The sequence below is a fragment of the Glycine max genome, chromosome 10, assembly GCF_000004515.6.
Source record: "Glycine max cultivar Williams 82 chromosome 10, Glycine_max_v4.0, whole genome shotgun sequence".
NCBI lineage: Eukaryota > Viridiplantae > Streptophyta > Magnoliopsida > Fabales > Fabaceae > Glycine > Glycine max.
In genome coordinates this window covers 31,868,429-31,894,617 of record NC_038246.2, presented here as the reverse complement: position 1 = coordinate 31,894,617, position 26,189 = coordinate 31,868,429, and the positions used below count along the sequence as shown (strand labels likewise).

The 26,189-nt window shown below is 38.4% G+C and overlaps 1 non-coding gene across 1 annotated transcript; it reads right to left on the bottom strand.

The window, feature by feature from the left end:
* Window positions 1-18,570: 18,570 nt before the first annotated feature.
* Window positions 18,571-18,677, bottom strand: LOC112998294 (small nucleolar RNA R71). Its single transcript, XR_003263330.1, has one exon. It is a non-coding gene; the product is annotated as a small nucleolar RNA R71 (small nucleolar RNA).
* Window positions 18,678-26,189: the final 7,512 nt, after the last annotated feature.

Here is a 26,189-nt window from a genome sequence, read left to right as displayed (position 1 = left end):
CCTCTTGAACTGGATAACCGTTGTTTTCGTTAGTGTTTTATATTCATAGATCTCCCACAAACAATTTAGTTCCTTTGGACTTAGAGATTGAAGCTACGTTAAGAAGGAACATAGCCGAGAGGAGAAGAAAATTATTGCAAGATAGGATAGTAGCGTCCATTCTTCCGAAAGAAACTCATTTTTCTGATTCTACATCATTTGACTCACCATCATCAAGGGAATCCGTGACCTATTTACCAAAAGTCGTTTCCATGGCTGATGAACACCAGCAAAGAGTTACCCTTGAGGACTATTCAAGCAGTTTAGTGCCGCAATTTTTTTACCAGCATTGCAGGTCCTGATGTGCAAGCTCACAACATAAACTACCCTCATTCTTTGATTCATTTAATACAAGGGAACTTATTTCAAGGATTACCAAATGAGGACCCCTATGCACATTTGGAGACATTCATTGAAATTTGTAACACTGTAAAGATTGCAGGCGTGCCAGATGAAGCCATTAGACTCAGTCTATTTTCATTTTCCTTGGCAGGAAAAGCCAAGAGATGGCTCCATTCATTTAAGGGTAACAGTTTGAAAACTTGGGAAGAAGTTGTTGAGAAGTTTCTGAAGAAATATTTCCCAGAGTCAAAGACTGCAGAAGGGAAAGCTGCAATCTCTTTATTTCATCAGTTCCCTGATGAGTCCTTGAGTGAAGCGTTGGAGAGGTTTAGAGGTTTATTGAGAAAGACTCCCACCCATGGGTTCTCTGAGCCAATTCAATTGAATATGTTTATAGATGGGCTGAGAGCATAAACCAAGCAACTGCTAGATGCTTCAGCAGGGGGAAAAATAAAGTTGAAGACCCTTGAAGAGGCAACTGAGCTAATTGAGAATATGTCAGCCAACGATCATGCCATTCTGCGCGACAGAGTTCATCAACCCACAAAGAAAAGCTTGTTAGGACTATCATCACATGATGCTTTATTGGCATAGAATAAGTTACTTTCTAGGAAATTTGAGATTTTAACAGAAACACTTGGTAAGTTGTCAACTAAACTGTCTATTGTTCAACCTACGCATTCTTCTATTTTACAGGTTACAGGTTGTACCATCTGTGGTGAGGCTCATGAAACAGGCCAATGTATTCCCATTGAAGAAAACACTCAAGAAGTTCACTATATGGGAAATCAACAGAGACAAGGATATACTCAAGGAGGATTTTCAGGCTTCCAACAAGGTCCTTATAACCAACAAGTACAGTGGAGATCACACCCTGGCAATTAGTTCAATAAGGACCAGGGTGGACCTTCTAACAGGCCAATCCCACAAGGGCCTAACATCTTTCAGAGGATGACTAAGCTGGAGGAGACTTTGACTCAGTTTATGCAGGTAACAATGTCAAATCATAAAAGCACTGAGTCAACACTGAAAAACCTTGAGGTCCAGGTGGGATAATTGGCCAAGCAGATAGCTGACAAGTCATCTAACAGTTTTAGGGCGAATACAGAAAAGAATCCCAAGGAGGAATGCAAAGCTGTGATGACAAGGAGTAAGTGGTTTGTGGAGGCGGAGGATGAGGATAGTGTTGTGTCCAAGAAGAAAGCTGTTGAAAAGAAAGGTAATGATGAAAAGAAAGATGATGTGAGAGGTGAAAGCAATCAGGAAAAAGAAAAACAAATAATGGTCAAGAAAAAATAATTAAATGACCAAGGAAAAGAAAAAGAATCAGAAAAAGAAAAAGAAAATGAAAAAAATGAAAAAGGTGAAAAAAATAAGAATGAAGAGAGGAGTAGAAGTGAACAAGCTAGAGAGAAGAAAAGAGAAAAAGTTGTGAATGAAGGTGCGAAAGTACCATATCCTGTGGTACCTTCCAAGAAGGAGAAGGACCGCCATTTAGCGAGATTCTTAGATATTTTCAGGAAACTGGAAATAACCATGCCCTTTGGAGAAGCTTTATAGCAAATGCCACTCTACTCCAAGTTCTTAAAGGATATGTTAACAAGGAAACACAAGTATATTCACAAGGAAAACATTGTTGTGGAAGGAAATTGTAGTGTTGTGATTCAAAAGATCCTTCCACCCAAGCATAAAGACCCTGGGAGTGAAACCATTCCTTGTTCAATTGGAGAAGTCACTGTGGGAAAGACTCTTATTGATCTGGGAGCCAATATTAACTTAATGCCACTCTCCATGTGTAGATGGTTGGGAGAGTTGGAGATCATGCCCACTAGGATGACTTTACAACTTGCTGACCACTCCATTACCAGACCATATGGAGTAATTGAAGATGTGCTGGTAAGAGTAAAACATTTTATCTTCCCGATAGACTTTGTGGTAATGGATATCTGTGAAGATAATGACATTCCTGTAATTTTGGGAAGGCCATTCATATTAATTGCAAGCTGCATAGTTGATATGGGGAGAAAGAAGCTGGAGCTAGGCTTTGAAGATCAGAAAATTGATTTTGATTTATTTGTTGAATGATAGATATAAGGGTTTCAATTTCTTAAGGAAGGGACTGAAAAATAACTTGGAATTTTTTTTTTTTCTGAAAATTAGTCCTCTCACTAAGCGCAAGCCTTGTGCTAAGCGCATATTTTGTCATGTGCTAAGCGGAGAGTCTCTAGCGCTTAGGGTCAACCCTTGCATCTCAAGTTGATTTGGTCCGCTAAGCTGGCCAAGGTTGAGCTAAGCCCTTTTCAATTCGATCTAAATCGGGCTAAGCGATGGCCTTCTTACTAAGCGCCTCGTATTCACTGGCTAAGTGTGACATGTCGTGGCTAAGCCCATTTCTATGCGGCCTAAACTGGGTTTCATTGAGCTAAGTGCCACTCATGCCAGCTAAGCCCAATTCCTTGCGGCTATGGTAGTGCTAAGTGATTCATCTTCCACTAAGTGCATGCCCCTCTGTATTCAAGATGCATTATTTTAGCTAAGCCGACCTAGACCTCGGTTCAGCGAGAGTTGCAGGTTTTATGACCTGCAGAATTCGCTAAGTGCCCCTTCTGTGCGCTAACCCCAACTATGTGTTAAAAAAAAAAAATCAGATTTTGAATTTCATACTTGGGCTAAGCGCGTAGATCCGCTAAGCGAACCCCTTTGAGAAATCAAACGTCTCTCTGGCTCGCTTAGCTCTCTGGCTTGCTAAGTGAGAGGCTCGAAATTTGTTTAAGTGAGTGTAACATCAGTTACACTCACCTTTGCCAAAATTCTCAAAGCATATCCTGCATTTTCTCTCTCGCCCAAATCTGTGCAACCTGCATTCTTGCTTTCTTTTTGCATCTTCTACGCATTATTAGCAATCAACAATCCAAGTAAGTTTCTCATTCCCTTTACTCTTTTATTTTGGTGAACCTTAGGGTAGAAAACCATAGAATTTAACTTTTAATTTTTAGGGTTTTAATGATATTAGATTAGTTAAAAATTAGGATTTTGTGAATGATTGTGCTATGTAGATAGTTTTGACTGGTTTACATGTTTGGTATGTCTTTTAGAGGCTAAAAAATGGAAGAAAATGAACTGCATTTTCTGCGTTTTTTCTAGAAAACACGATGAATTCGCTAAGCGTGAATGCTGCGCTAAGCGAGTTCATCAATATTGCTTGAATATATGTGTTTACAAACAAACTCGCTAAGCGCGCCTACCGCGCTAAACGAGTTCATCTTGTGAGGATGAACACTCATCCTCCTGCTGAGATACCTGTGGCTAAGCGAGGCTGATTCGCTAAGCCCAGGTAACTTTGTCAAATTTTTTTGTTGATAGCCGCGTGCTAAGCCGAGCCTATCTCGGCTAAGCTCATTTCATTGCGGTAGCCATTGGGCTAAGCGAGCCTAGCTCGCTAAGCCCACGCACTTAGTGAAATTTTCTAAAATTATAAGGCCGCTAAGCGCAACCCTACTGAGCTTAGCGCTTATCTATTACGACTGTCATTAGGCTTAGCGGTCGATCGCTTGCTAAGCTGATTATGCAGAAGCAGAATTTTCTGCAATATTCGCTAAGTAGCCCTCCATGTCGCTAAGTGGTAGTGTTTATTTTGTGAAGGTGAGCTAAGCGGACCATGTCTCGCTAAGCCGCCAGTGTTTTTCTCAGTCTTATTTTTTTGTTTTTCAATTTGAATAACTTGTGGTCTAACTAACTTTTTAGGTTCCTTTGTGTTATAGATGGCCTCCAGGAAACGTAAGAGCATTGGGGCAAGGCCAACTGCTCAGTATGATACTAGACGGTTCCATTCACTTGATTCTTGGAACCGTTATACAGATAATGTCTTAGGGAGGAGTATTTTTACAGAGAGGAAGGTTGAGATATACCACACGGAGTTCGATGACTTCAAGACAGAGTTGGAGAGGCGTAATCTTCACAAACGCCTCATCAACTTGGCTGATGGGACTATTGATCTTGCTTTGGTGAAGGAATTTTATGCTAACCTCTACAGCTCTGAAGACCCTTCACCAAAGCAAGCCAGAGTTAGAGGCCACTTGGTGAAGATAGACGGTGATAGCCTCATCACATTTCTAGAGACTCTTGTAGTCCTAGAGGAGGGGAAGACATTACCCATCTACTCTAGGTATTGCAGGTTACCCACAGATCACAGAGAGATTGAGGCTGCTCTATGCATACCTGGGAGGGGGTTCATTTTGAATGCCGAAGGCCATCCAGGGAGGATTCTCAGGAAGGATCTGACTACCTTGGCCTAGGTGTAGAGTGTTCTCTCTTACACCAACTTGGCCCCTACATCTCATACATCAGACCTTACTGTGGACAGAGCCAGGTTGATCTTTGGCCTGGTCTCTCATATGGATATGAACATCGGCTCTCTCATCTCAGGACAAATAACTTCTATTGCCCAGTAACTCTTGTAGACGTGGGTGTCCTGCTTTGAATATTGCATTATGCCGAGCCCGAGGGGTTGTATTTGACAACCTCACATTTGAGCGCCTGAGCCCAGCCATTAACCTGGCCTACATCAGAAAGAATTGTTGGAACATTAATGATCTAACAGTTGCTTTCTGGGGGGCTAGGAGGGCGATGGTGAGGCCACCTGATATGCCATCTTCTTCTACAGCTCCAGCACCTACTCTAGCATCTACTTCTGCAGCTCCTTTAGTTCCAGCTCATGTTGACTCGCAGCGCTTTGAAGCTATGCTTCAAAGTATCCATCAGGGTCATATTATATTGTTGCAGAGTCTACAGGTGGTAGCTCCTCCAGGATCCATCCTATCAGCGGAGTAGTTTTTAGATAGGGTAGTCTGGCCTGGGACCCAACCTTTTCTTGATAGGGAAGGTGAAGGTCCCACAGCCCAGGTACCCTAATAGGTACAGGATGCTTCCTTCGAGACCACCATTCCAGAGCCATTCACTCTTCATCCTGAGGCAGGGGAAGAACAAGCAAGACCAGAGACTGTTGCTACTCCTAAGAGATCACTGGAGGGCACATCAGAGCCTCCTACTCCAGTAGAAGGCCTCTCCTCACCACAGCCTACAGTTGACCCTTCCATTCCTGTACTTGACATACCAGAGGACCAGACCACACCAGTCCTAGCACTGAACACCTCTCCTCTAGCTACTTAAATACTTCACTTGACAGATGAGCAGGATGCTCAGACTCAGGATACACAAGATCTATCTCAGGACTTTTAAATTCCTGATGATTTTGCTTTTTGGATAATGATTATAACTATATTAGTTTCAGTACATTGTTTTTAGTGATTTTGATTTATGTTTATATACTTATTTTTTTTGTGGATAGTTGGTATGCTTGTTTTGAAGCATATGGAACAGTTTAACTTGACTTTGATGATTATGCAGTAAAACACTTTTATCTTTTTGTGAAAATTGATGTTATGAATTGATTTTGGATTGAATGCATGATTGTGATAGAGACTGTGTTTCTTTTCATAAGTTTGAGCAAGTATGTATGTTAGAAAAAGAAAGAACAATAATGTGAGCTTGCAATTAGAATTGTTAGTCATTAGATAGGTTGATTGAGAAAGAAAAGCTTGAACCACAACCGGTAAGAGTGTGATCTTAAACTGTGAGTGAACGACTAGCTGAGGGTAACATGTATTGGACACGTAATAGTGTGCTCATGCATACATGTCATTCGATGTGGGTTACACATACTGGAGACGTAGTAGTGTGCTTGTTCGCACATGTCACTTGCTGTGGGTGACACATACTGGAGACTTAGTTGTGTGCTCATGCATACATGTCACTAACTGTGGGTGGCACGTACTGGAGACATAGTAGTGTGCTTGTGCGTACATGTCACTCGCTGTGGGTGACACGTACTGGAGATGTAGTAGTGTGCTCATGCGTACATGTCACTTGTTGTGGGTGATATGTATTGGAGACTTAATGCTAGAAGAAGGGTTCACTGAGGGCGGTTCTTAGGTTTTAAGAGCCTTAGAGCTACGACCATGGATACTCTTGTCTTGATAAGAGAAATGCGAAAAGGATGAGATGTAGAATTTTTATTCAATGCATTTGATTGAGTACAAATTCCCTTCGTTATCCTAGATGTGCCTCGTTAAAACCTCTAAAGTTAAAACCCTAATTTTTCTATTTTTGGGATAAAAGATCTAAGTAGGAAAAAAAGTACAACATTGGGTTTGCATTTAGGTCAATTGAAGTAGAACTTCGGGTAGGTGGCATTCCATGTTCTTGGAATTGCTTTGCCATCCAATTCTCTTAGTCTATATGCTCCGTTGTCAAGGCTTGTTGTGACCTTGAATGGACCTTTGTTAGTCCATGAATACGACTAACTTTTGTGTAAGAAATCTGTGAAAATTGTATCTAACTTCTTCCATTTATGGTTATTTTGTAGTGTTGTAATTACTTTTTGTTAAAGATAGGTAATAAATACTTAGTACTCCCATTTTGTGTATTTAATAATCATTTCCTCTCAATTTCAGGTTAATTAGGCAAGTTTGTGAAGTGCTAATTTTCATCTGCTCGTTGAGCCAATCTGCCAGCTCAGCGAGCCATCCACTGAGCGAAACACTCCATCCATTGAACGCAAGGAAGAATCTGGAAGAAGGATGAGTTGTGCATGTTCGTTGAGCGAGGTGTCATCCCGCTAAGCGCACCGCTTGAGTTCATCCGTTGAGCGAAAATACGCGCGCTAAGCCAAAATTCAATAATGCGCGCTAAGCAGTCTAGATTCGTGCTAAGCGCACAAGCACCAACAAGGCCATCTATTTAAGCCTGAAATTAGAAATGGAGGAGGAGTTTGGGCAATTCTCAAAGCTTTTGCATGTTTAGAGATTTCTAGAGAGAGAAAGGTCCAAGTTCCAGAGAGTTTTGAGAGCCTTTGTTGTACAAAGACTGGCAGAGAATTGTGCATGAAGAGGAAGCCATCCTGAGAGCATGAGATGAGTCTATGAGAGATTGTGAGCCTTTGTATTAAAGGAAGCTTCCCTGATATGGAGAGTTAAATCCTCTGTTGGTTCTTCCTTGTAGGTACTTGATGTAAATACATGTATATCTATTTAACGATGTTTTATGTGTTCTCTATGCTATTAGTACGCCATTTCAGTGTGCCTTTGCCTTGATCACGTTGATGCATGCTTTGTTAGGATCATTCCATAGTGGAAACTGGTCTGATTCTTAGAACTTGATATGACAGGGCTAGTTTATCGTATTATCACGAGGGATCGGGATACGGTAACCTAGTTGTTTGTATGTTTGTCTTAATACGGTTTTGGTCGAGTTTAGTCCAAAAAGAGGAATCTAAGGATGATGCTTGATTAGGATTAGGCTAGACTATCATGAGGAATCAGGGTTTAGCATTTCAGGAGACACCATAGAACACAGGAGCTTTATTAAGTAGAGAATATCCTTATAACATCAGGCACCTAATAGGAAGACCAACATGTTGTCTACTTGTCTTTATGCACCATTACTCACGTGATTTTCCTTTTAATAGTTAGTTTACATACCTGTTCATAGTCCACGCATATCTTTTCATACTAGACACCTATTCACTGACTATAGCTTTACCAAGTAACACTAGTTCCCCGAGAATTCGATACTCTGCTCTTACCATTTTATACTACTTGCGCGATCCGGTGCACTTGTCGGGTTCGAAAAACCTTCCCAGTTGGGGCCAAGCTTTCTCACTCGGGGATTTTTTCTGGCTTCACCTTGGTCTCGCCATACGAGGTCACCAGGTTGAAAGGCTCGTGGTTGAACCTTCTTATTGCATCTCATTGCTACTCGAAGCTTGGCAGCTTCTTCCCTAATCCTCTCTATTTCTTGGACTTTGTCTGTGGTTTGAAGTTCTACCCTCATATTTTCTTCATTTTGCTATTGCTAGAACAATAGTCTACTTGTCGACGGTTCCCTAACTTCAACGGGGATCATGGTGTTTGTGCCATATGTGAGTCGATAAGGAGTTTCATTGGTTGTTGTCTGGGGTGAACAATGGTACATCCAGAGTATGTTGGGGAGCTTCTCTTTCCATAGACCCTTAGACTTGTTGAGTCTAGTATGCAGGGCCCTGAGAATCACTCTGTTAGCTGCCCCTTCCCGACTGTTGGTTTGAGGATGTTTGATAGAGGTGACTAGGTGCTTGATGCCTTGTTAGGAAGTTTGCTTAAGTCTGAGCTTTTAATTAAGTGTCATTGTCTGTGACAATGGTGTATAGGAGGTTGTACCTGCAGATGAGGTGTTTCTAGGTGAATTTCTCCACCTCACTAGCCGTAATTTCCCGTAGTGGTCTTGCTTCTATCCACTTGATGAAGTAGTCCATGACGACTAGTAAGTATTTGACTGCTCCTGGGGCTTTTGGCAGTTGTTCCAGTATGTCCATTCCCTACATAGCGAAGGGCCAAGGGGAGCTTAGACTGTGGACATTGTTAGGAGGAGTGTATGGCATGTCTACAAACTCTTAGCATCATCTACACCTCATGGTGAAGTCGAGGGCGTCTGCCTTGAGTGTTGGCCAGTAGTAGCCAGCTCGCACCACTTTGGTGGCAAGGGAGCATCCTCCGATGTGGAGACTACATATCCCTTCATGAAGTTCTCTCATGACGTAGTTTGCATGTTGGTTGTTTAGGCATTAAGTAAAGGTGTTGTCAAGCCTTTATTTAACCATCAAGGATGACGTAGTAACTGGCCTTTTGTTTAAGGCGTCAAACTTCGTCCTTGTTTAGTGGTAGTACCCCTCAATTTAGGAAGTTCTTGTAGGGGGTCATCTAGTCTGGTTCTTCCTATTCTCCAACTATAGCTTCCTTAGCATCTATGGTGGGAGTTTGGAGTGTCTCCTTAATGATAAGCCTTAAGGTGCCCGGCCTTTTATGTATTGGCCAGCTTGGAGAACAGGTCTCCTTTGGTATTACTCTCCTTTGGTATGTAGTACATTTCGAAAAATTTGAAATTGTTAATTAGAATCTTCATGATGTGATAGTACTTGAGCAATATTGTTTCCTTGGTCTGGTATCTATTGGCAACCTGTCCCTGGACAAGTTATGAGTCTGTGTAGCATCACAACTTCTTAGCTCTGACTTCTCTTGCTAGCTTCAGACCCGCAATGAGTGTCTTGTACTCTGCCTGGTTGTTTGAGGCTCTAAAGTTAAGCTTAAGGGCTTTGCTCTAGGGTGATATTGTTAGGGCCTTCGAGGATGATCCCTGCTCTGCTTCCTTTTACATTAGACGCACTGTCAACGTAAAGGTTCCACCAGTCTGGGGTGGTTGTGTCGTTTCCAGAGAATTCTGCTAAAATGTCAGCCATGAATTGTGCCTTCATCGGGCCACGAGGTTTGTACTGGATGTTGAACTTTGAAAGTTGTACAGACTAGGCTACCTTCCTTCCTGCGAGTTCAGGCTTTCGCAAAACCTGTTTGATGAGATAATTTGTTTTTACTACCACTTAATGACTCTGGAAGTAGGGCCCGAGTTGTCGAGTCGAGGTAATGAGTGCTAACGCCACCTTTTCTATCATTTGGTAGCGCTTCTCAGTGTCATGGAGTATGCGACTGATGAAATAGATAGGGAGCTAATGCTTCATTTCCTTTTGTACGAGGGCTGAGCAAACAACTTCATCAACTACTAAGAGATATAAGAGTAGGGGTATTGCCGGCTTAGGTGACGGTGTGGCTATGGTCTTATTAAAAGCCAGGAAGGTTTGTTTCTAGGTCTCGTCCCATAGGAAGGGCTCAGTTTTCTTGAGCAGTTTGTAAAATGGCTTCTCCTTTTCGGCGAGCTTTAGGAGGAACCTGGACATGGATGTTAGCCTACCATTTAGTTTCTGGACTTCTTGGACATTGGTCGAGTTGTGCATCTCCAATATAGCAGTTCATTGGTTGGGATTGGCTTCAATCCCCCGGTGAGTGATCATGAAGCCAAGGAACTTGCCTCTGATACCCCGAAAGTACATTTTTCGGGGTTGAGGTGCATGTCATATGTGTAGACTTCCCTAAAGACTTATTTTAGGTCCGCCATGTGCTGGGGTATGCTTTGCGACTTGACGACCATGTGTCCACATATACCTTGACGTTTCGTCTGATCTGCTGTTTAAAGACTAAGTCCATCAATCATTGGTATCTATCACCTGCGTTTTTTAGGCCGAAGGGCATGACCCTATAGCAAAGTTGGCATCTGCAGTGATAAATGTCGTTTTCTCATCGTCTAGATCATGCATTCTCATCTGGTTGTATAAGCATCCAAGAAGGTTAGTACCTGGAACCCGGACGCTCCATCGACTAGCATGTTGATGCTAGGTAGAGGGTATGCATCTTTAGGGCATGCCCTGTTCTAATTTGTGTAGTCGGTGCACATTCGTCATTTGTTGTTGTGTTTTTTTTATCATGATGACATTGGCGAGCCAGGTAGAATACTTGACTTTTCTGATGAAGTTTGCATTGAGGAGTTTGTCGACTTCTTCTTTAACAACTTTGCATCGTTCTTCTCTCATCTTTCTTTTCTTCTATGATATCGGTTTGGCCTAGGGACAGATGTCAAGTTTGTGGCAAATTACCCTAGGATGGATTCCTTACATGTCAGATAGCTGCCAAGCAAACAAATCCACAATTTTGTGTAGCACATTGGTGATGTGCCAATGCTCATGATTAGTGAGGTCCCTACTGAGCTGCATACTGGTTTAGGTCTAAGCTGCAGGTTGACAATGGGTTTTGGGTCTCTGTCAGAGGTGTCATCTTGCAGATCTATATCAAATTCATCGTCCAGGCTTGGTTGGAAAACGGTTAGGGCTTGATATGGAGACCTTTTGTCTATGCTCATGACTTGAGTGCCTTCAGTCGCTGTAGGGTAAGGCTTGGCAGGCTCCATAGTGGGAGGATATGGTTCTACCTTTAGGCTCTCTGCATAGCATTGTCATGCTTGTTTTTGGTTTGCCTTGTCGGTTAAAATCTTCCTGGTCAGGGTAGGGAATTTCATTTTCAAATGGGGTGTGGAGACTATGGCTTCAAGCTCATTAAGTGTCTTCCTGCTGATCAAAGCAAAATATGATGTGTCTCCATCAACAAGTATATATCTTATGGTGAAGTTCATGGAGAGCCAGCCTTGACCGAAGGTGGTTGTTAAGTTCACGTATCCTTTGGTCTTTACTCTCTTGCCTGTAAAGTTGACGAATGGACCAGTGTGTGGGTGGACAGTGTCGGAGGAAACCTCGAGTCCCTGGAAATTTTTCCAATATAGGATATCAGTGGAACTACCCTGGTTAATGAGGACCTTGGACACCATGAAGTTTGCAATGATGATGGAGACAACCATAGGGTCGTCCTGATTGATGGGGTTGATACCCTTGAAGTCCCTATCCCTAAAAGTGATAGGAGGGAGATTTCATTGTAATGGTGTGCCAACAAAATTGATTTCAATGTCCCTGATGGCGTGAATATGGCATTTTTGAGACTGGCTGGACTGTTCCCCATAGGAATGGTGTTGATTACACCTCTGATATGTTGGGCGGGTTCCTGTTCTTGTGGAGGTTGTCGCTTGCGCCGCTAATGTTAGTGTCTCTGTCATCCTCGGTCTTCTGCTCTATTTCTTCTTTTGTCTGCTTTGTGGTTCCTATGCTACTTCTCTTTGTGGCTGCTAGGTCTTGCTCATGCTTGGTGGTTGTCCGGCCTTTTCACAAATTGGGCTAGGTACCTAGCTTGCATAAGTTCTTCTATCTTGTCCTTTAGGGCCTAGCAGTCTTCTGTGTTATGACCAATAATGTGATGATACTTGCAGTATTTGGTTGCGTCTAACCCCGACCTGGTTGGTTTCATCAGGGGTAGCCTAATGGGTATCTCCAGGTTGAAAGCTTCCTCCATAATTGTAGTGCAATTGGCCGTTAGGGATGTGTAACACTTGTCGTACTTGGGCCCTTTTGGGAGAGGCTGGCTCTTGTGTTGCTTGTGCCTCTTGTCCGACTTATGTGAGTCAGTCTTGGTGCTTCATTCTAGCTTTTTGCGCTTCTGTCCGACTTGTTTGATTTCATTCTAGAATCTGGACATTTTTTTATTTGAATGTAGCCCTTGGCTCATTCATGCTACCGAGGGTTTTTTTGCACAGACTGTCCGCAAACTTGTCGGGCCGTAGGGCGAGGAGCATGGAATGCAACACTACCTCCGGGTTAAGATTTCGGATCTGGAAGGCTGTGCGCCCAAATTTCTGCATGAATTTTCTAAGAGACTTGTCGTCTGCTTGCCATAGATTGGCCAAGGTGGCTGAGGTCATGCGGTGAGATCTACTAGTTGTGTACTACGCATTGAAGCATTTGACAAAGCGTTTGATGAGGGTGTTAAAGCTGTCTATGGACCTAGGTGGGAGTCCAATGTACTAGGTCAATGCCGGCCCCTTGAGGGCGTTGGGAAAACACGACATAGAATGGTGTCGCTATTAGTGTATAGGTTCGCCTAAGTCTGGAAGCCATCCAAATGCTTATCTGGATCTATGGTCCCATCATATCGCTCGAGGTTGAGAGGTTTCCACCCCACAGATATGTCAACCTCCATAAGACAGTTGATGAAGGGATGCCGACGAGTAGTCCGCCCTATTGGACGGTGCACGTGGGAGAGACATAAGTCATCTACAATGTTGACTGTGCGTCGGGGGTGTTATTCCCTTAGGGTGCACTCAGGTAAAATGTGAGTGAAGTGCTTGTCGCCCTGGGGATGTCTAACATGAGCCTTCAGCTGATTGTTGTCAGCCTTTAGCTTTCGTAGCTCTTCCTCATGCCATCGCTCCATCTCCGCAATGCAGTTTTGGGGTTGCTGAAAAGTATGTGTCTGTCATGGCTGCTGGTGGAAGGTTGGAGCCTTCGAAAGGGGCTCACGTTTGAGGCCAGACAAAGTTCTAACCATGGATGAATGAGAGACCATGAGATATGTTTTACTGCAGCCCCACGGTGGGTGCCAAATGTACTTACAGAAATCCAGAGCTAGGACACATCAGGGGGGACATGGCCAAATTGGGCTCTTGGACTTCACACGTCGGCTTTGAGATGGGCCTTTGTCAAGAGGGCAGGAGGGGAAACCTGCAAAATAAAGGACTCTGACACTCAAGTAAGTATATGAGTTAGGAGATAAAGCAAGTATATGCTTGAATGTAAGCTCGAGTGAGCGATAGAGAAAGAGAGGTGCACAGGCGTGTTGCTCATGTGTTGAAGTGTGTGTTAGATGTGTTACGGGTTCAATGGAACTTGGTATTTATAGGATTGAAGCTTAGCTGTGGGTTCTTGTTTGTAGGGGCAATTATAGCCTTTGTGGATAATTCCCAGCTTTTAGATAATAGCTGGTAGCTTGCAGATAATGTTAGAGATAAACTATAGCTTATAGATAAAAGCTAGTAGATAATTGTATCTTGTAGATAATGTGTGACTTTGTAGATAATTAGCTACCTGCCAATAGATAAAGAGATTCAAATATATTTAAACATCAATAGGTTAGAGATATCCTATCAGTTAGGGAGCCCAACTTCTAAGGGTTGAGTGTCTATGCTCCTATTCTAGGGCTGATGTGGAGGGTTGACATATGTCTTGGGGTGCCATGTAAGGTGTCACATGTATTTTGTGGACCCTGGACAATACATAAGTGTCCAGTAAAACTAGTAGTGAAAGTAGCTTAAAAGTGTAAAATGATAGAAAATTAATAAAATCATGATTTATTTAAAAAGGGGTAACTAGGAAATTGGATAAATACATTAAATATAAAAATCAAGAAAATATAAAAAGCTAGAAGTTAGAAGTTAGTGTTTTAAAAAATGTTGCTTTAAGTAGCAATTCAAAAAATATTAGAAATTACTAAAAAAAACTTATTTACTGAACAATCAAACGAGTTTTTCGGCTAGGAAAAAAATTAAACACCGACTGAAATGCCTTACTAATTAATCATAGACAAAAGCTACTAAAAAATATCTAGAAGCTACTTAAAAAAGATCATTTACCAAACAATCAAATAAATTTTTCAACTAATAAAAAAAATTAAAAACTAACTTACATGTTTTTTTCCCAATATCTACAATTGTTATTTAAGGTACACACACATAATTCAGTTTAGTATTAGTATTGCCATTGTGTGTGTGTGTGTTTTATAGTAAAAATCATCTTATTATGAGAGTAAACAATGGGTTATAAAATAGTGTTTTTGTGCTAAAAATACATAGAGGTACATGCAACTAGATTTGTTGCCCAATCAGAGAAGGAAAAAAGCCTTCATCAACTCCGATTAGTGAACCTTCATGAAATTCAACTAATGAATCATACAAACAATAGTTGAGTTTTGGATCAACCATAAGGACCATATCATTGTATGTCAAATGTAACATGTAAAATTTTCTATCACATTTACTAGACTGAAATACAAACAACAAGCTTCTTCCCTCTATTTGCTTAGTATTTTAAAGGTTTTATTTTTTGTTTTGATTTACTTAAGCATTCACTAGTTGAATAAAAACCTTTAATGACGGTTCTTTAACACATTCAAAGATGGTTTTAAACCGTCTTTGAAGTCAACGTCGTGGAAAGTCTTGACTTACGATTGTACTTAAAAAATCGTCTTAAAAAATCGTTCATTTAAGACGGTTTTCAGGCACATAACTTAGAATGTCTTTTTTTTTTTAAAAAAAAAAGAGAATTCTAAGACGGTTTTTCCAAAATTTTTCTTAGAATGTCTACAATCTAATATGACTTTTAAAGAACCGTCTTAAAATGTCTTTTTTAAAAAAAATAATTTAAAAAAATTGAGAATTCTAAGATGGTTTTTCAAAGAAATGTCTTAGAATGTATTTAAAAAAAATTAACTACGACTACCCAAACATATTTGTACGTACATTTATGCTTATTTCTTTATTTAAATAACATAATTCTACTAAAAACGAGTAATAATAAATTATATATCACTTCCAGTTATCCCACCAAGATCTTGTTTTTTACAATGAATGTGTAAAGAAATTATAAACTCATCACAAAAAGTAAATAGTTATATACAAAAAGTATATATGCACTAATAAATAGCAATAATAATATATGAATGATAATACTCCACCAAGTGACTAATAAATAACATGTTTCTACCCGAAAAATTAAAATTTATTTATCTCTATATGAATATTAGTGTCTAAGACAATAGGATTCATATGCACACAAATTAATTTACTTAAATCAAGGTAAAAAAATGAGAAAAAGTTTGAGTATTCAAATTATCCAGTAACTCAATAATAAATTATACATGATTGGTTACTACCTCATTCCCATCAGCACAATACCCCTTAAGAAATCCTTCACAAATAGATGCCTTGGGGTTCACATTGACATGTCTATATGGACAATTTCTATTGGAGCATAAGCTTGCCATGAAACATGTTAGAATCACATTTTCATATTATTCACTCGATGAAAGACTGTTGTCTATATAAGACGCACCAATGCCACATGCATAAAGGCTATATTTTTTACTTGACTAAAATTATAATTTTTATTTTATTAATTATAAAATATTAAAAAATTCATACACTTGTATTAATTAATACTTGACTAAAACACTTTTATTTTATAGTTAATTTATTTTTTTTATTTTCGGTCAAAGATCACGAGTATTTCTCCAATCCACTAGATCAAAAATTAATTCCACTTGTAATACATAATTGTCGTAATCTAAAACATTTTTACATACGAATGTAATCTGATATAAAATCTCTGAAAAATAAGAATAAGTTCACCTTTATTTGCTTTATAGAAAAATTCAGTTAATGTTTCCTTTATTTGAAAGCATATATTTACAAATCCAACCAAAAAATTTCACTTGCGAACTTTTTTTTTTGTGATAGTAACAATATACTATGAGAACCAGTAATTTCACTACTATAAAATAGGCTTTTAATATCAGCTATAAATTAAGAACTTTCAACATCGATTATTAACTTATGTGCCATTATTTTCTCCTATTTTTTAACCCTTTGTGCACCATTTTAAGTACTGATTAGCCTTAATTGTCAAATTAATTATTCAGTTTTATCATTTGGCCCTACTTGACTAATTTTGTGTTTTAATTTAATTTCAGGAGAATTATAAGCATTGGGCTTGAATCCAGAATTGGGCTTGGACTTGAAGAGGGCAGACTATTTTATTCTACAAAATTAGATTTTATCTTATCTTTATCTTATCTAGATATTATTTAGATTTGATCTCATCTAGATATTATTTAATCTAGATCTTATCTTATCTTATCTAGATTTGAATTTAATTTATTTATGGGCTTGGATTTAAAACAGATTTGTAAGCTTTGGGGATGGAAAACTATATAACAGCACCAAGGTTCTAGTTTAGGCCATCTCTTCTCTCTCTCCTATTTTCGTTTTTTTAGTTTTAGGTTTTTCTTTGAGACATCTTTTCGTTTTACAATTCCAGTAGCAATAAAATTTCGTTCCTCAATTTATAAGTTCGTTCTCTATTGATTAATGGAAGGCTAAGTCCCCAACGTTGCTTTCTCTTGAGGATCAAGCACAGTTCTCTTTGAGGTTATATTATTACTGTTAAATTCTGTTAAGTTTTTCCTCTTCACTAATTACTCTAAATTTGTTTCTATTAATTCATGCATGCTTGGTGCTTGATTAATTGTCTCTGCGCTTAATTTACGTTCATGCTTAATGATCGTTTCTGAGTAATTGGTGTATGTGTTGCTTAATCACATAATGAATGCCTTATGTTAAATTTTGATTAGTAATTTAATTTAGGGTTGGATTAAGTGGTTAAACTAATAAAGGATAAATTCTCGCAACCTAGGATAAGAAACTTGCTTGTGAATCAAGGGGAAGCAACGTATTTTAATTATGATATTTTTCTAATTCAATTTTACTCGCTATTTAATTTACAAAAGCAAACAACCCCCCCCCCCCCAATTTGTTACTATTTCCTACTATCTGTTATGAACATTTGGTTTAGCATTGCTCTTTTGGAAACGACCTAGGATCAATTCCTAGTTACTACATTTTAATGTTTATTTGATTCGGGTACGGCCTTGATCAAATTTGGCGTCGTTGCCGAGGAGCAGTGTCCAAAGGTTCATAATAGCTAGTGTCGTGTTAGTGTTTAATTCTTGTGGTTGTGTTAGTGTGTGTGTTATGTTTTAATTTTTCTGTTAAGCGCTTCCCCTGTTTCAGTTTTTGGTGTTTTGCTGTGAATAGTATTTTGCGACGGATTTTGCGACCATTTTTGCTTGCGGCAAAACTGAGTAGTAGTGGAAATCCCTTAGCAACGGATTTTAGAGACTACCCTTGCTGAATTAATTAAGATTTTTTGTTTTGGTAGCTAGAGTTGTTATTTTTGGCTGAGGTCTCCTTCTTCCAAAAATTGCAATTCTGTCAAATTTTTTTTATTTTCCAAGTATTATTCCCTTATTTTTCTTGACTTATCATTTTTAGCTTATATAGTTAGACTTTGAATTTTCAGTGAAATTTTTTGTGCTATCTTCTCATCGTTTTATAAGGTTTCTCACAAAATTTCAAGTCATTTGGATATCATTTAATAGTAGTTGTAGTTCAAACCTACACTATTACTTGCATAAGAAGGCAACTAATTGTGCATGCTGAATTTAGTGTATGACTAGAGGAAATCCATCTGACTTACAACCCTTTGATCCTGAGATAGATAGGACATTTCATAGATTAGTTAGACATCATTTAGTACCTTTTGAGCATCCTGAGCATTCTGTTATTGGTGATTTTGAGCATTATAGTTTTAAACATTATGATTTTGTTCATTCTGAGAATATGGCACAACCTCTACCTCGTGAGAGGACTCTAAGGGAAATGGTTGCACCTGATTTCACCTACGAAAGCTTGTGCATCCAATACCATGATGAGGATGTCCTATATGTTCTTAAAACTGGACTGATCCATTTGCTTCCAAAGTTTCATGGCCTTGCAGGTGAAGACCCACACAAGCATCTGAAAGAATTCCATATTGTCTGCTCCACCATGAAACCACCAGATGTCCAGGAGGATCACATATTTCTGAAGGCCTTTCCTCATTCTTTAAAGGGAGTGGCAAAGGACTGGCTATATTACCTTGCTCCATGGTCCATCACGAGCTGGGATGACCTCAAGAGAGTATTCTTAGGAAAATTTTTCCCTGCTTCCAAGACCACGACCATCAGAAAGGATATTTCAGGTATTAGACAACTCAGCCGAGAGAGCCTATATGAATACTGGGAGAGATTTAAGAAATTATGTGCCAGTTGCCCTCACCACCAGATTTCAGAGCAGCTTCTTCTCCAATATTTTTATGAAGGACTCAGCAACATGGAGAGAAGTATGATAGATGCTGCCAGTGCTGGAGCCCTTGGAGACATGACCCCTGCTGAAGCCAGAAATTTAATTGAGAAAATGGCTTCAAACTCCCAGCAATTTAGTGCCAGAAGTGATGCTATTGTCATTAGAGGAGTGCATGAAGTAGCCAAAAATTCATCAGGTGAGACTAAGAAGCTTGAAGGTAAACTAGATGTCTTGGTTAACCTGGTAACCCAACTGGCCATGAATCAAAAATCTACACCTGTCGCCAGACTCTGTGGTTTATGCTCCTTTGCCGACCACCACATAGACATTTGCCCTTCTGTGCAACAATCTGAAGCAATTGAACAGCCTAAAGCTTATGTTGCAAACATCTACAACAGACCTCCTTAACTTCAGACCCAAAATTAGCCACAACAGAACAATTATGACCTCTCCAGCAACAAGTACAATCCTGGGTGGAGGAATCATCCCAACCTTAGATGGTCGAATCCTTCACAACAGCGGCAACAACAACAACAACAACAACAACCTTATTTTCAGAATGCTGCTGGCCCAAGCAGACCATATGTTCCTCCACCAATCCAGCAACAACAATAACAGCAAACAGTTGAGGCCCCTCCGTAACCTTCCCTTGAAGAACTTGTGAGGCAAATGACTATGCAAAACATGCAGTTTCAACAAGAGACCAGAGCCTCCATTCAGAGCTTAACTAATCAGGTGGGACAGTTGGCTACACAGTTAAATCAACAACAGTCCCAGAATTATGATAGATTACCTTTTCAATCTGTCTAGAATCCCAAAAATGTGAGTGCCATTACATTGTGGTAAGGAAAGTAGTGTCAAGGACCTCAACCAGTAGCATCTCCCTCATCTGCCAATGAACCTGCCCAACCTCACTCTACTCTAGAAAAAGATGATGACAAAAATTTAAAGAGTAAGTTACCTAACAATTTCTATGCAGGTGAATCTAAAGAGAAGCAGCATATCCCTCTCCCATTCCCTCCAAGAGAAATTTCCAACAAAAAAATGGAAGAGGCAGAGAAGGAGATCTTGGAAACATTTAGAAAAGTAAAGTAAACATACCTCTACTGGATGCAATAAAGCAAATTCCAAGATATGCTAAATTCTTGAAGGAGTTGTGCACTAATAAGCGGAAGCTTAAAGGAAGTGAAAGAATTAGTATGGGCAGAAATGTCTCCGCATTGATTTGTAAATCTGTTCCCCAAATCCTTGAAAAATGTAAAGATCCCGGTACATTCAACATACCTTGTATTATAGGGAACAATAAGTTTGACAATGCCATGCTAGATTTAGGAGCTTTTGTTAGTGTTATGCCTCTGTCTATTTTTAACTCTCTATCTCTAGGTCCTTTGCAGTCAACTGATGTGGTAATTCATTTAGCTAATAGAAGTTTTGCCTATCTTGTTGGTTTCATAGAGGATGTCTTAGTTAGACTTGGTGAGCTGATTTTCCCTGTTGATTTTTATATTTTGAATATGGAGGAGGGATTTTCTAAAGGATCAGTTCCCATCATTCTAGGCAAACCTTTTATGAAAACTGCTATAACTAAGATAGATGTATTTGCAGGCACACTATTTATGGAGTTTGGTGATATAACTGTTCATTTTAATATTCTTGATGCTATGAAACACCCATCTGAAGATCTTTCTGTATTTCGTGTTGAAATAATTGACCATATTGTTGATGAATACATGACTGATCTTCATTCTAATCTGCATGCCTGTCACTCTTCATGCATTGAATCTAAATTTGTACTTGATCATATGCCTGAATTTGATGCTGAGAGTGAATCTGAATTTGATATTGATTACATGTCTGGTGATGTTTTACCTCTTGAGATTGATTTTATAGAGTCAGATAGAACTAACCATGTTTCAGGAAGTACACATACCTCTGACTTTCTTTATGAGGTACAGGATGAGAAATCATCTCTTTCTACCATTATCCAGCCGCCTACACCAGAATTGAAGCCTCTGCCATCAAATTTAAAATATGCTTACTTGGATGATAGCAAAAGTTTTCCAGTAATTATATCTGCCTCCCTTGCTGATGAGCAAGAGGAGAAGCTGTTATCAGTTCTTAAGGAGCATAAGAAGGCTATAGGCTGGACCCTGGCAAACATTCTTGGTATTAGCCCATCCACATGTATGCATCGGATAAATTTAGAGGATGGGGCTAAACTAGTAAGACAACCACAGAGAAGACTCAACCCGGTGATTCTTGATATAGTGAAGAAGGAGGTAACCAAGCTTTTGCAAGCTGAAATCATTTACCCTATCTCCGACAGCCAATGCCAATGGGTGAGTCCCGTCTAGGTAGTCCCGCAGAAAACCGGCCTCACCGTGATCAAAAATGAGAAGGAGGAGTTGATTCCTACTCGGGTGCAAAACAGTTGGAAAGTCTGCATTGACAATAGGAGGCTGAACCAGGTCACCAAAAAGGGTCATTTTCCCCTGCCATTCATTGACCAGATGCTTGAACGCCTGGCAGGTAAATCTCACTACTATTTCCTTGATAGTTTTTCTGGTTATATGCAAATCCCTATTGCTCCTGAGGATCAGGAAAAGACCACATTCACCTACCCCTTCGGCACTTTTGCCTATAGGAGGATGCCTTTCGGCTTGTGCAATGCCCTTGGTACCTTCCAGTGGTGCATGATTAGTATTTTTAGTGATTTTTTAGAAAATTGCATAGAGGTGTTTATGGATGATTTCGCTGTGTATGGATCCTCTTTTGATGATTGTTTGGATAGTCTAGAAAAGGTTTTGAATAGATGCACTGAAACTAACCTTGTTCTAAATTTTGAAAAATGTCATTTTATGGTTGAGCAAGGTATAGTTTTAGGCCACATTATTTCCAATAAGGGCACTGAAGTAGATCCTTCAAAAAAATTTGTTATTTCACAATTGCCTTACCCCTCTTGCGTGCGAGAGGTGCGAAAGGAGGTGGAGTTTGACTTTAATGATAAATGCAAAGAGGCCTTTCATTGCCTCAAAAGAGCACTAACTACCACCCCTATCATTCAGGCACCTGATTGGACAACCCCATTTGAGTTAATGTGCGATGCATTCAATTACACATTGGGGGTTGTCATTGCTCAAAAGATCTCCTTACTTCAGCTTACTTCTTTTCCACCATGACTTAGGGAGTTTTTGTTTTCCTATCTTCTTCTTTACTTTTATTACATTTGTCCGATTCTATTTGATGGTTTAATTGCTTTTAATCTTTTAATTGTGCTACATTGAGGACAATGTGTTGTTTAAGTATGGGGGGGAGTGTTCTTTGGTTTTGGTTTTGCTAGTTTTGTTAGTTTTGTTTGTGTTAAATTTGTTAGTTTTGTTAGTTATGTTGAGTTTCTAGTTTAATATTTTAGGTCAATTCTGTTTGCATGTACAACTTTGCATATTTTTCTTTGAATTATAGGATATGTTCAAGAAATGGGTAATTGTTCTGAAAATAAAAGTCTCTTGACATTTTGTGATTTGAAATCCTTGTTTTTCCTCTACATGTCATGATAGTTTTGAAAGCTTAATTTGAAAGTGATAAGTTTACCTTTGTGAGAATTTGAGCCATCCATCATCATAATCTTTTGGTGTGTTTTGCCCCATTGATTGCTTGCACAATAGCCTTGGCTTGATTCTTGTTGATGCTTCCTAATTCACATGCATATTTGGAAATGATTTAGGCAATTTTGTTCTTATAAACTTCTAGCCAAATGGACTTACCTTGAATTAATTCCTTTAATAGCCCCTTTGAGCCTATGTTCCCCTCTCTTTGTTTTGAAGCTCATTACAAGCCTTAAGTGAAAAACCATGATATCACCTTACCCATAAGGAATTTTTGAGCTTTGGAATTGTTTTGGGAATAAGTGTGGAGGGAGGTATGTTTCATTGGAAGATATAATTTTTGGCCATGCTTAATGTTTTATTTTGGCCATGCTTGACGTATCTGTATATTGCCTAGTTCTTGCTTTAATCTTCAATTTCATACTATTCAATCGAAAAAAAAATCAAAAAAAAATTTTCAGTTTCTGCAAATTCAGCAAATTCGTACTATTAAAAAAAACCAGAAAAAAAGAAGAAAAAAAGTGAAGATGAATAAATGAGGTCTTGTTATGAGGACTTGATTTGGGAGCCTTGGTTGATTTTGTTGATATTAGAGGGTTTGGGTTTACTGCTTGTACTTAATTTCCACTTATTCCCCATTGCTCCTCTACTCCTCTGGGATTTAGCTACTCATTCCATATTTTTCTTCCCTACCTTGTCCTTGGCCCCATTACAACCTTTAAAGACCTTTTGATCCTCATGTGCATGTGTTTGTCAAGTTGTTGTCAATTTTAGAATTTTGCTAAGTCTATGTGGTGTTTGTCTTCATGGGTGCTTCGAGAGTAAACAGTAGCCTAGACACTTGAGAGATATAGTGTATATCTTGTGAGGCTTTATCACTTTTCATTATTGAGCTGATTAACTATTTTGCCATGATTGGGTTGCTTGGATGATTTTCACGAATGTCTTGACTATTTGGATCTCTTCATGTTAGATGTTACCAATTCCTTTCATTCCTTGATGTTCATTGAGATATATGTAAATGTTTTGTCTGTCTCTCTTTGATATCCTTGGATTTTGTTCTTTATTTCATTTTGCACAGGAGTGCAAAAGGCTAAGTATGGGGGTTTTGATGTGCCATTATTTTCTCTTATTTCTTAACCCTTTGTGCACCATTTTAAGTACTGATTAGTCTTAATTGTCAAATTAATTAGGCAATTTTATTATTTGGGCCCATTCAGCTAATTTGATGTTTTTAATCTAATTTCAGGAATTAATGAAGCATTGGGCTTGAATCCAGAATTGGGCTTGGACTTGAAGAGGGCAGACTATTTTATTCTACAAAATTATATCTTATCTTATCTTTATCTTATCTAGATATTTTTTAGATTTGATCTCATCTAGATATTATTTAATCTAGATCTTATCTTATCTAGATTTGAATTTAATTTATTCATGGGCTTGGATTTAAAACAGATTTGTAAGCTTTGGGGCTGGAAAACTATATAACAGCACCAAGGTTCTAGTTTAGGCCCTCTCTTCTCTCTCTCCTATTTTCGTTTTTGTTTTAGTTTTAGGTTTTTCTTTGAGACATCTTTTCGTTTTACAATTCCAGTAGCAATAAAATTTTGTTCCTCAATTTATAAGTTCGTTCTCTATTGATTAATGGAAGGCTAAGTCCCCAGCGTTGCTTTCTCTTGAGGATCAAGCACAGTTCTCTTTGAGGTTCTATTATTACAGTGCTTGATTAATTGTCTATGCGCTTAATTTACGTTAATGCTTAATGATCGTTTATGAGTAATTGGTGTATATGTTGCTTAATCACATAATGAATGTCTTATGTTAAATTTCGCTTAGTAATTTAATTTAGGGTTGGATTAAGTGGTTAAACTGATAAAGGATAAATTCTCGCAACCTAGGATAAGAGTCTTGCTTGTGAATCAAGGGGAAGCAACATATTTTAATTCTGATATTTTTCTAATTCAATTTTACTCGTTATTTAATTTACAAAAGCAAACAACTCCCCCCCCCCCCCAATTTGTTACTATTTCCTACTATCTGTTATGAACATTTCGTTTACCATTGCTCATTGAGAAACGACCTAGGAACACTTCCTAGTTACTACATTTTAATGTTTATTTGATTCGGGTACGGCCTCGATCATTAACCGATATAGAAACTACCAACGTTTAAGTGTCAACATTAACATCGGTTTTCCAAAACTAATGTTTAGTAAATTAGATAACATTAATTTTGTACAAAAACTGATGTTGTATCACAAAAAAAATATAAAATATGTAGAAATCCACATCAATTTTCATAAAAAAAAATCGATGTTGTCAGTCAACAACAACGTCGATTTTTTGGAAAACCGACGTTGTTTTTTACTGACAACATCGGTTTTTCTAAAAAAGTTGATGTTGTTTCTTGTATATTTTTTTTATATCCTGTATTTTTTCGTGATTACCCCAATTAACCTATAAATTGAAAAGCAGAACCAGACCAGATAATAAATATTAAGCAGTATAAATTGTCCATAATATATAATTGAATATTTATAATGAATTATAAGAAAAATGAAAATCAATACATAAAATCATTTGTATACGTAAACTAATGTAAATTAACATAATAACTACTCTACAATTCTAAAATTACTTAAACTCCTAGTGTTTGATTTTTAACTTTCAAATGATATCTTGCCTACTGAATGCGAATTGCCTTCATTCTCTTTGTTCCAATGGTCTTTGATTAGTAAAATATTGCAGGATATAATAAAACATAAGTTAGTAAATGAGTCTAAATAATAACAATGATAAGAAATTGAATTTGTTTTGAAGTAAACAATTACCATTTCTCAGTTATCCTTGAAACCTCCTAGAACTATTGTTGACATCCAATGCATTATGTAATACCGGCACTCATTGCTTCCTTTTGCCTTATTACACTAAATTGAATAGAATATTTACATATTCAAAGTTAACCGAAGCGTAATAAAATTTAATTTTTAAAACATAAAACATTATTTAAATGACTTACTTTAACTACGATCCATCTAGCAGCAACCTTGGAGATTTACTTCATTGACTATCGTTGAATCCCTTCAAAGCACTGATTAAGAGAAACATGCATGTGTATTATACAATAAAAATATTGATGTCAAATTGTAATCATACAATAAATGTCTTACAAAATACAAATAACATGTTAATAATTCCTTTCAAGTAGTTGTCAGGCCTATTGTGCCCGGAACAAAACCAGATGACAACATTGTCCTTAGGTAAAATGACGACCATTTGCTAATGTGCATTGCATTAGAGAACATTAAGTTATTATAAAACATGCATGATTTAAATTGATTTGTTCAGTTTAACTTACCCATTCAAGTAGGTTGTTGGGTACACATCTCTTTGTGAATTCTGCATTCATTTCTTAATATAATCTTCTAATTCAAATTGCAATTTCCCATATCTTTGTATAGACTGTGACTCGAGGAATCCATACACATCAGCATTCCCCGCTCGCGTAGTTGTCTCAGTCATATGCCTATTATTGTTTAAATATAGTAAACTATGCATGAATATAAAACAATCAGTTAGGTAATATACAATAATGTAAAGTGACTTACAGAATTCAGAATTGTATAACATAGATGCTCAGACATTGACCACTGTGAGCTATTTCAGAAAGATCTTCATACTTTATGTACAATGGGAAGTTATCATTATACACCCTAAACACGCTAGCATCCCACGACACCTGCAACATCTTGAGAAAAAACTACGGGATGGTCAATGTCATCAAGTAGAGGGGATCAACGTCAGGATCCAGCATATGTACAGGTTTCGTCGATCCCTCAGCTACCTGTTTATGCTACACAGTTAATAAACATTAAGCGAATGACAGTCA